General features: G+C 35.3%; 1 long non-coding RNA gene across 2 annotated transcripts in view; it reads right to left on the bottom strand.

The window, feature by feature from the left end:
* LOC117203107 (uncharacterized) overlaps nucleotides 1-11,354 on the bottom strand; it is a 36,844-nt gene that overhangs the window by 11,764 nt on the left and 13,726 nt on the right. The window contains exons 2-4 of one of the 2 annotated variants that reach the window (XR_007473052.1): nucleotides 11,048-11,171; nucleotides 2,381-2,468; nucleotides 688-2,276 (exon numbers count right to left, since the gene is read on the bottom strand). This is a non-coding gene — a long non-coding RNA (uncharacterized LOC117203107). The remainder of the gene's footprint in view (nucleotides 1-687; nucleotides 2,277-2,380; nucleotides 2,469-11,047; nucleotides 11,172-11,354) is intronic. The other variant, XR_004485741.2, reaches the window with a different exon arrangement.

Here is an 11,354-nt window from a genome sequence, read left to right as displayed (position 1 = left end):
TTAAAAAAATATATATCTCTTTTAATTCTCTACATATATTTATATTGAAAATAAACCTAAGGAGAAAAAGGTATGAGGCCTACCTTTTAAAATTGAGATTAATGTTTAAATTTAGGCTCAGTGTTTTTGTTTTGCTTTGTTTTTATTTTAATATCTTACCTTTAAGGAAAAATCCACTCTTCAAAATATTAGTTACTTCTTTTTATCAGGTTTGAAACTTATATTTAATTTGAGATAGAAGTTTAAATGTATACTTATTTCAGCCTAATATTTCTATTTTTCTAGGTTTACCATCTCTTTTTTCCTATTTCCAAATTTGCTCACCCAACAGTGTTGCCTCCTGACTCATCATCAGTTTAATTTCACATGCACACCACTAATTCATGGTGGTGAATTACACATTCATCTGTGGATAAAAACCTAAATAAAATTACAGATCAAGGTCATTCCCAAATTTAGCAAATTTGGCACAAGAGTTTAAGAGTACCAAAATTAATATTATAGAACAGTTCAATTGTGCTAGACTGAACTTCAGAGCATATGAAGAACAGAGCACGTTCACCCAATTCTAAAATTAATTTAGAATGGTGATGGAATCACAAAACTTGGGAAAACCTCCAGAAGAAATAGAGCCAAAGCAAATAAGATTACTGCTTTGTAGTAGTTATGATTTAATAATTCACTCACCAGTACTTACTGAACATCTTTTATGTGTCAAACACTTGCTAGAAGGGAGTTGGAGTAAGCAAAAAGATATAGGCCTGCCCTCCTGGAAGATACATTCTAGTGGAAGAGACAGACAAAAGTAAATGAACAAATAAGTAAAAGTCATAAGTTGTAATCTAGTCACTTTTATTACTTAGTGTTATTTATGTGAGACAAAGAAGTGATCTGAGTTCTCCCCCAAGAATTTTTAAAGCAGTACTGAGTAAGAAAAAAGTTAAAGATTTAGAATTATTAGGAAATAGATGATCTCCCCAGATATTTTATGACTCTGATCATTACCATTCCATTACCATTGTGCCCTGTACCCACCCTCTCCAAAAGTACTCTCTCTAATCTGGTCTGACCCAACCTCAGATGAAGCATGTTACAGTAGAAGGTAAAATGTGCCAGATTTGGGGATCAAGGAAACCCAGGTTTTGGCAAGTAGCAATGGTGATATCGAGACCTTAAGTGAGACATTTAATTTTCCAGTGTCAGTTTCCTTTGCAAAACGATGAATTTTGACTAAATGATCTCTGAAATCCCTTCAAGCTTTAAAATTCACTGTCTGTGCATCTCTCCTTAAAACCTTTCTTCCATTATGCTCTTATTTATACAGGGGGTGGGGAGAAAATGGCATGAGGAAGGCTACAGACGTTGGAAAGAATAAGATTGATTCCTGTTTTTTTTGTTTTGTTTTGTTTTGTTTTTGCGGTACGCGGGCCTCTCACTGTTGTGGCCTCTCCCATTGCGGAGCACAGGCTCCGGGCACGCAGGCTCAGCGGCCATGGCTCACGGGCCCAGCCGCTCCGCGGCATGTGGGATCTTCCTGGACCGGGGCATGAACCCGCGTCCCCTGCATCGGCAGGCGGACTCTCAACCACTGCGCCACCAGGGAAGCCCAAGTATATTATTTTAATAAATGTCAAATTCTGCATTGGTTTGATAGTTCACCAACTGAGTAAAGAAATCAGAGAGGTGACATAGTGCTTTATAACTACTCTAAAAACTATCCTGAGTGAGTTAAAAATCTTTTCAATTTAATAGTTTTTGTTTGGGAGAAAAGTAGAACCTCTGTTGTGCCTCTTTGTGAACTGGTGCAAGTTAAACATCTTTTTTATAGCTTCAAGTTACTTTTAAGCACCTATACAGTATCAATTTGGAATCTAAAGGAACATTCACATTAACAATTATTTCTACGAATAGCTATGGACTTTGTAGTCATAGATAGTAGAATTTTAGTGAAGGGATCTTTGGGGTCATATAATCCAGCTCTCATTTTGTAGAAAAGGAAAATGAAGCCCAGAAAAGTTTTTATGACTCACAGCAGTAAGCTTGGCGGGCAGAGGGGAAGGGCGCTGCTAACACTCTCTGTTGGCCTAATGCATGCCAGAGGGTAATCGGTTATAAGAAGAGTCTGTAGCTAACACAGTTGAACAAATCTAACAAAGAGGTCTGATGTGGTTCATAAGTATACATTTTCCCCTTAAGATTCTTGTTGGATGATCCATTCCACCTTAATTTATTACCACAAACACAAAAGGAAAGTGCCTTTACACAAATGGATGCTCCTACAAAATAAAACCCAAGAGAGAAGTTGGAGTCGGTTTGGCAGAGCTACAATGTTACACAACCCCTGGGGGGAACATTTATATATATCCATATGTATACATACCTGTAGCCTCTTAATTGTGCTTCAGGAAATGTCATTTACATACATTACAATGTAAATGTTGCCCACTGGAGTTGTACATCAGAGGACACTGCAAATATAAGTTTTGTACATTGAATTAATTACGGTAAGCTAATTGTCATTAACAGATCAACCCCAAAATGTATAATGGCTCAAGTTTGTTTCTTGCTAAAATAAACAAGTACTTCAGTACTTAGTTTTCAAGGTCTTTCTGTACCTAAGCTTTCAGTACCAAAGTTCCAAGATCTCCCTGGGGGTCTTTTCTCTTTCAGCCTGTAGGAAGGGGAGTTTTTAGGGGCGGGGACTCAAAGTAGTACATATAACTTCCATTTTCATTCCATTGGCTGTAACTTAAGTCATATGTCCATAGCTACTTAAGTCACATGTCCACAGCTAACTGCAGGGGAGGCTGGGAATAAGCTTATCTGTATGGCCAAGAAGTGAGAACATGGATTTTGATGTCTAGCTAGCAGCCACTGCTCACTTGGGTGCTCTCTCTCCACACACACACACACACACACACACACACACACACACACACACATATACACACACACATTCTGAAGTGATCATCAAAATTAAATAAACTCATACAATTATGCTTCAAATAGAATAAATTAGTAGTGGAAGAAAGGACCTTTCATTTAAGAATTGTATTCACTTCTACCCTTTCCCTCCTTCAGCCAGAACTAATTGTTAATTAATGCATAACAACAGTCAACTGAAATCTCAAAATGAAGGGAAAGAAGCAAATGTTTGCAACAATTACCTTTATAGATATATAGATATAGATTAGAAGGGCGTTGGCTTGGTTTCCCTATCCCATCAACTAGTCAAATTCAGAACTAAGACTCTTGACTGGGCTGCTTGTTTTAAAGGCACAAGGCCATCAAGTTCCCTTTTAATTACACTATTAGTAAATGATGTTTGAAAAATATTCAACTTTTTACACAACAAAGATAACAATTCCACAAACAGTAAATTTAGTGGGGGGGGGGGGTTTCCTTTGAGTAAGTTGCCATTTTAATCCTCAAAAGTGTTCCCAATTACTCAGTTTTTAATAGAAGCACTGCATGGCTGCACTTTAGAAATCATAAACAGGAAGTGTGGTATATAAATGTCAGTAAAACTAAAACTGAATTCTGTGGTTTGATGTTTTTCTTCCCCTCATATTTTCATGTTAATGTCTGATTTTGTATGTACTTAGAATGACTACCTGAAGGCAAACAGTTAATTCATTACCTGATCAGTTTTCTCTGGCAACCTAACAATTTTGGGGCATGGGGGAAATACATGGAATAACCTAAATGTTGTACATTTTCATGGAGGAAGGAATGGAAATGACCTAGAAACTGCTGTTGATTTGGCATTGTTAGAAATTGCTTTCATGTATAGGGTGCACTTTATTGTTGCCAGAAGACAGTGTAGATGGAGAAAGAGGCCAGAGAATGAATGACTCTTAACTTAACTATTTGAAAACTATTATAGAAACTATTATAGAAAACACTCTTACACTTTGTACAGTCTTATTCTGAACCTCAGTAATTCCTTGAATGTGTTCCTCTGCACTAAATTCCTTTGTGAGACAACTAAGGAGTAGCTTAAGTACTGCAAAAATCCAGGATATTATCTCTGGTTCTTCTCTATGAAGAAGCTATGGTTCTTTCTATAGTTAATATTTTCTATATAACATTATTTCAGTGTCTCTGCTACATGGACTTTTCTATGGAAATTCCAAGGAAAGATTAAAATTGACCAGTCCAGACTTGTATATTACATTAAATATTTCTGGAGAAATGTTACCAACATACAAATGCTTCTGGAACTCTAAAATGTTTTTCTTTAGGAAACTGTTTCTTTTCTTAATTTGTTCTTAAACTGAACACTGAAGGAATGAATTTGCTCAAAGTCACACAATATATGAGTGAAATACAAAAAAACAGAACCTATGTATCTAAACTCCCTTTCAAGGCAGATCACACTGATCCAGAGAATATGTTTCAAAAGGAGGTAGGTAGCTTGCCCATCTATTGAGGGTCTATCTTTCTGCAGCACATGAGGCATTGTTGAACAGCACATACAGTATTTAACACTTGAGGCATTATCTTTTAGTTGAAAATACAACATATATAGAAAAGATATAGGAATATGTGAAAAGTAACATAATAAGAGTATATTAATCAAGTACAAACTACAAATAATTGCTAAGGGGATGTGCAAAATGAAGTGATTTAAAACTAGATTGATATGGACAGAAGTTTAGTGGAATCGGAAAATCTCATGTGGATTTTTTGAAAGTGGCAATGGGTTTGGACTGCCAGAGAGAAAAGGTAACCATTCATTCATTCATCAAATATTTACTGAGTGCTTCCTATGTGCTATGTGCTAGGCACTGTTCGAGGCACTAGAGATGCAACAATATACGTAACTACTGCAGAGCAGGAATAGGCAGGTCATCTCACAGACACGATAAGAACAGAGAACACAAATATGGGAGTAGAGAGAAATGAAATACTAGGTCTTAAATACTAGGATGTTTCTAAATGGGAGAAAGATGTTTGGTATGACTTGAACTCCTTTTGTCATCACTGTCAGAACAGACTGCTTTCCCTTCTCAGTTGGTCAGCTCTCTTAGCCTCCTAGATAACTTTATAATGACCAGGATAACACAAGCCAAATAAATACTGCACATATAAAGAGTCCCAGCTGAGGTGTATGGAGAGCAAAAAGGGAAAGAATGGCTAGCAGAAGTTGAATTTTATGGCTCCTTTTATCTTTCCAATGGTTTCTATCGTATATTATCAGTCTCTTGCCAGCCACGTCTCCCATGTGGTATTTGTCAAAGTCGTGATTCAATACCTGAAGGTTCTGCTCTCCTCCGTTCCTTTCAAGTAGAATCACTGAAAGGAAGGGAGATTCCAGTTAAATTCCTTTTTTCTACTTAATCAGGTTTTCCGTATTCACCGAGCAATACTTCTCTACAGAGTGTTTGATGGAAAGTATTTTATGTTTTGTGTAGACTAGTGGGGAAAGGGATAAGATAGGATGGGGGCTAGGGAGAATACCAAGAGGCTGCAATATAATTCTATACACTACAATACAAGAGGCTACAATACAAACTTGACATTTAAGAGCTTGGATTAAATGGGCAATTTTAAAAATGAAAAGGGATATATCAAGTACCACTGTAGAGAAGTAGCTATAAGAAGTAACAAGTTTAGCAGCTGTTTACCTATGGGAGGGAAAGAAGGAAATGAACCTAAGATTTTAAGTTTGAAGGTCCCAAAATTTGTGTTGTCACCAATAATAGCCACGAAATTTGGAAAAAATAGCTTGAAGGAAAAAAATGAACTTAATGTCAGATCTAAGTGGGATATCACTAGAAGACAGAGGACTCAAGCTTTCTCAATAAGCTACTGATGACATATGAAAGTCATCATTATATAGAAATAGATTGAAACCCTATGGGCTAAAAAGGGAATGCAATAAACAACATCAAATGGCTGCATATGAACTTTGATTGTAAGATGAGGAAAGCAATTTCAAAGCAATTTCAAAAGAGGTAATCTAGCTTTGGAACTCTTTACTTCAGGTCAGACAAAGCTGTCCTTTATTAAACATTATCTCTTCATGTTAGCTGACCCCTTAGTGAGTGAGGATAACAAGCTGAATGAATAAAATTAAAAGACTTTGTTTCTCTGGATTATCTCACTCAATATTCTGAATTTTTAATTGAATGTCCTCCTAGCCAGCTTAAACAAATTATGTGCCTTAAGATAAAACACATAAAATAAATACCTAAAACTTTTCTTTGACTATGGTACTCCCATATAAAGGCTATGGCACTCCCGTATAAAGGCTATGGCTTCAAAAAGTATAAAAGGTACATTAATGCAAGTCATCCAAACTATTTAGCCCTTAAATGTGGGGCTTGTTTTAATGTAAAACTGTCAGACCATAAATATATAAATTTTCACCCCCAAAGCAAATCTTGGCTATGGAACTAAATAAAAAAGCACTTTTAAAGAAGGTTCAATTTTAGAATGTGCTACCCTACATGTTTCTTTAAATAGCAAAGGATCAAGTTTGACCCTCCCTGAACTAAGGGTTTTTGTGATACGATTTCTGTAAACAGAAGATTATATCATAAAATATATTCAGCATCTTACCATTATCTAATCCAATATGGCTTTGGATTCCTACATTTATGTAGAAGTATCTTCATAGTAGCTAGCAATGGAACATTTATTTAGTACATGCTATATGTCGGACACTGTTAAGTGCTCAAATATTTATTATTTCATTTAATATTCACAACAGCTTCTTGAGGTATTATTAACCCATTTCACAGATGGGCAAAACCGAGGCCCAAGTAAAGTTATATCTTCAAGATAATGTAGACAGTAAGTGGGCAGAGCTAGGATTTAAGTCCAGATCTGTCTGATTCCAATGCTACTTTTTTTTTAACATCTTTATTGGAGTATAATTGCTTTATAATGGTGTGTTAGTTTATGCTTTATAACAAAGTGAATCAGCTATACATATACATATACCCCCGTATCTCCTCCCTCTTGCATCTCCCTCCCACCCTCCCTATCCCATCCCTCTGGGTGGTCACCAATGCTACCTTTCTTAAGTCCTACTTTGCTTCCAAAAGTTACCTAAAAGCAATAAATAAGTAAACAAAAAAATAAATAAAACTTAATTGTTTTGGCTATTCTAGATCTTTTGCATTTCTATACAAATTTTAGAATTAGCTTCTCAGATTTTTTTTTTTTTAAGCCTACTGGAATTTTTATTTGGACTGTACTGAACCTTTAGATCAATTTGGGGAGAACTGACATCTTAACAATATGAACCCATGAGCCAGGTAAATCTCTCCAATTATTTAAGTCATCTTTAATTCCTCTCAGTGTTATTTGTAGTTTTCAGTGTACAGGTCTTTCATGCCTTTTTCAGATTTATTCCTAAGAACTTCGTATTTTTTATGCTATTGTAAATGTTCTGTATTTTTTGCACTTCCATTTTTAATATTTGGTGCTAGAATGTAGAAATATAAATGACTGTTATATATTGATCTTCTATCCTACAATCTTGCTAAACTCACTTATTCTGGCAGCTTTTTGTCAATTCCACCAAGTGGAATAGGTGGACGATTATGTCAGTTTTATTTTCTCTTTTCCAATCTGAAATTGTTTTATTCCTTTTCTTTCCTGATTGTACTGGTCAGAACCTCCAATACTGAATAAAAGTGATAAGAGCAGAAATCCTTGTATTGTTCCTGATCTTAGAAAGCATGCAGTCTTTCATCAGTAGGTATGAGGTTATCTGTAGGTTTTGTGTAGATACCCTTTATCTGGTTGAAGAAGTATCCTTGCATTCCTAGTTTGTTGAGAGTTTTTAATATCAGAAATGAAAATTGGGTTTTGTCAAATTTTCTTCTACATCTATTAAGATGATCAATTTTTCTTTTTTAGTTTAATATGGTGAATTATACTTATTGATTTTTGAATGTTAAAACCAATCCTGTATTCTTGGGATAAACCCCACTCAATAATACTATCCTTCTTATATATGGTTGGATTTTGGTAAAATTTTGTTTAGAATTTTTACACTTATGTTTATGAGGGGGATTGGCCTGAGTTTTCTTGTTATGTCTTTGTGTGGTTTGGGTACCAGGGTAAGGCTGGCCTCAAAGAAGAAGTTGGGAAGTATTCCCTCCTCTTCACGTTTCTGGAAGAGTGTAACTCGTATTTTTTTTTTTCCTAAATGTTTGGAAGGATTTGTCAGTGAAGCCCTATGGACCAGAAGTTTTCTTTGTGGGAATATTTTAAACTAATAATTCAACAGACAAATGACCATTCAGGTTATCTATTTCTTCTTGAATGAGCTTTGGTAGTTTATGTCTTTCAAGGACTTTGGCCATTTCATCTAAGTTGTTGACTTTTTTTTTTTTGCCTAAAGTTGTTCATAATATCCCCTTATTATCCTTTATTTGTAGAATTTATAATGATGTCACCTCCTCTCATTCCTGATTACTTGTCTTCCTGATATGTGTCTTTTTTTTTTTTTTTCCTGACTAGTCTGGCTAAAAGTTTATCAACTTTACTCACCTCAAGGAACCAGGCTTTGATTCCACAGATATTCTCAATTGATTTTTGTTTTCCATTTCATTGATTTCTACTTTGATCTTTATTATTTCATGATTTATTTTTTGCTTCTTTGTGTTTAACTTGCTCTTTTTTTCTAGTATCTTAACATCAAGTTGACGTCATTGATTTGAGATATTTTTTGTATTTTCTAATATAGGCATTTCATTTATTCAAAATTTGATATGTTATATTTTTATTTCCTTCAGTTCAAAATACTTTCTAATTTCACTTTTGAGTCCTTCTTTAATCAATGGATTATATAAAAGCATGTTATTTTGTTTCAAAATATTTGGGGATTTTCCAGTTAGCTTTCTGTTACTGATTTCTTATTTAATTCCTTTGTGGTCAGGTCATACTTCAGCATGACTTGAATCCTTTAAAATATACTGAGACACGTTTTATGACCTAAAACAAAGGTCAGCAAACTTTTTCTGTAGAGGGTCAGATAGTAAATACTTTAAGATTTGTGGGTCACATACAATCTCAATATTGTTTTTTAGAAATCTTTCAAAATGTGAAAACCATTCTTAGTTCATAGGCCAATACAAAACCAGGCTAGATTTGGCCCCAGGGCAATAGTTTGCTGACCCCTGGCCTAAAATATGCTCACTCTGGGTAAATGTTTCATGTTAAAGAGAATATGTATTCTACTACTGTAAGTGGAATGTTCTAGGCAAGTCAATTAGGTAATATTGGTGGGTAGTGTTGTTTAAGTTTACTATATCCTTGCTAGGTTTCAACTTGTTCTAGCAATTATTTGAAAGAGGGGTACTGAAATCTCTGACTATAATTGTAGATTCTTCTGTTTCTCTTGCAGTTCTATCATTTTTTGCTTCACATATTTTGAACCTACTGTTATTTGGGGCATAAACATGTAGGACCGTTATGTACTCCTGATTAACTGGCCCCTTTATTATCTGAAATGACCTTCATTATCTCTGGTAATATTCTTCACTTTGAAATCTTACTTTGTTTCTAGATGTCAATCTAGCCACACCAGTTTTCTTTTGACTAGGGTGAGCAACAGCATGGTATATCTTTTTCCATCCTTTCATTCTTAATGTTTTTGCATTTTCATATGTAAAGTGTGTTGGGTCTTTCTTTCTATCAATCTGATAAGTTCTGCCTTTTAATAAGGATTTTTAGATCATTTCCATTTAATGTGATTCTTGATATGATTAGATTTAAGTCTATCATCTTACTGTTTTCTATTTGTTCCTTTTGTCCTATGTTCCATTTGTTTATTGTTCCTTTCTTCCTTTTTCTGCCTTTTTTCAGATTGAATTTTTATGGTTTCATTTTTTCTCATTTGTTGGCTTGTTACCTAATAATGTTTTATTATTCTACTGGTTGCTTGAGGGTTTATAGTCTACATATATAACTTATCACAGCCTACTTTCAAGTGATATTATATCACTTCACATATAGCAAATATCATATTTCTATTTTTCCCCTCCTGCCCTTTATGCTATTGTTATCATATATTTTACTTATGCATGCTGTAACCCCCATTATACATTGTTATTATTTTTGTTTGAACAGTCGATTTTCTTTTTTTAATATTTATTTATTTATTTATTTTTACGGCTGTGTCGGGCTTTAGTTGCAGCCCGCGGGCTCTTTGTTGCTGCATGCGGGCTTCTCTCTAGTTATGGCACTCAGGCTCAGTAGTTGTGGTGCGTGGGCTCTGTAGTTTGCAGCACGTGGGCTCTCCAGTTGAAGCGCACAAGCTCAGTAGTTGTGGCACGCTAACATTTATACTAACCGTGGTATAAATGGTATACCACGTGGCGTGGTATTTATACTAACCATAGGACTATTACGGTATATAATGCACATTCATTTTAAATTTAAGATAAAATGTGAAACTAAAGAAAATTCTATCTTGGGACCAAGTTTCTAGGGCTATTATTCACTCTTCTCTGCTATTGACCAAACCACACATTTGTGAAAAAGTCTTGAGGAGCAGTGACTTTGATGACTCTTCACAATTTTGTTTTGGCTGCATCGGGTCCTAGTTGCTGCACATGGGATCTCCGTTGTGGCTCACAGCCTTCTCTCTAGTTGTGGCATGCAGGTTTCCTCTCTCTAGTTGTGGTGCGCAGGCTCCAGAGCATGCGGGTTCTCTAGTTGAGGCGCTCAGGATCAGCAGTTGTGGCGCACAGGCTTAGTTGTCCGGCAGCATGTGGGATCTTAGTTCCCTGACCAGGGATCGAACCCACGTCCCTTGCACTGGAAGGTGGATTCTTTACCACTGGACCACCATGGAAGTCCCTATTCACGATTTTTTAAAATCTCTCCTAAAATTGGATGCTGTCAATAAATGTAGGTTATTCATAGAGGTTTTTATTTAATTTGAATATGTATTTCTGAACTGACCACTATATCCTGTTATTCAGCTCATGAATCATTTCTTATTTTAATCATGAAAAGTTTACTTGATTCCAAGTTTTTAAAACACCCATCATTATTCCTGTGAAGAAGAACTTTTACTTACCAGTTCTCACTTTCATCACTGTCAGTGTGCCTGCATCAGTCAGAACCTGCAACACTGTCCAATTTTCTGATTCCAATCCAGGATAGAATAAGAATGCATATAAACAAGCCTGTTAGAAGTAGACCTAAAATAAAGATAAATAGGCTCATTATGAAGACCCTACCGGAAAATCCATTTCTAAGACTGAATCCTAAGGAAATAAATAAGGCAAAAATTTAACGATTATTGATACATTGTTCCTTTTACCAGTAGAGAAAAACTGGTAGGCATCAATATAAATACTCCCAAATAAGAAACTGCTATGGTA

Source organism: Orcinus orca, chromosome 18, assembly GCF_937001465.1.
Source record: "Orcinus orca chromosome 18, mOrcOrc1.1, whole genome shotgun sequence".
Taxonomy (NCBI): domain Eukaryota; kingdom Metazoa; phylum Chordata; class Mammalia; order Artiodactyla; family Delphinidae; genus Orcinus; species Orcinus orca.
This window is presented reverse-complemented; position numbering and strand designations above follow the sequence as displayed.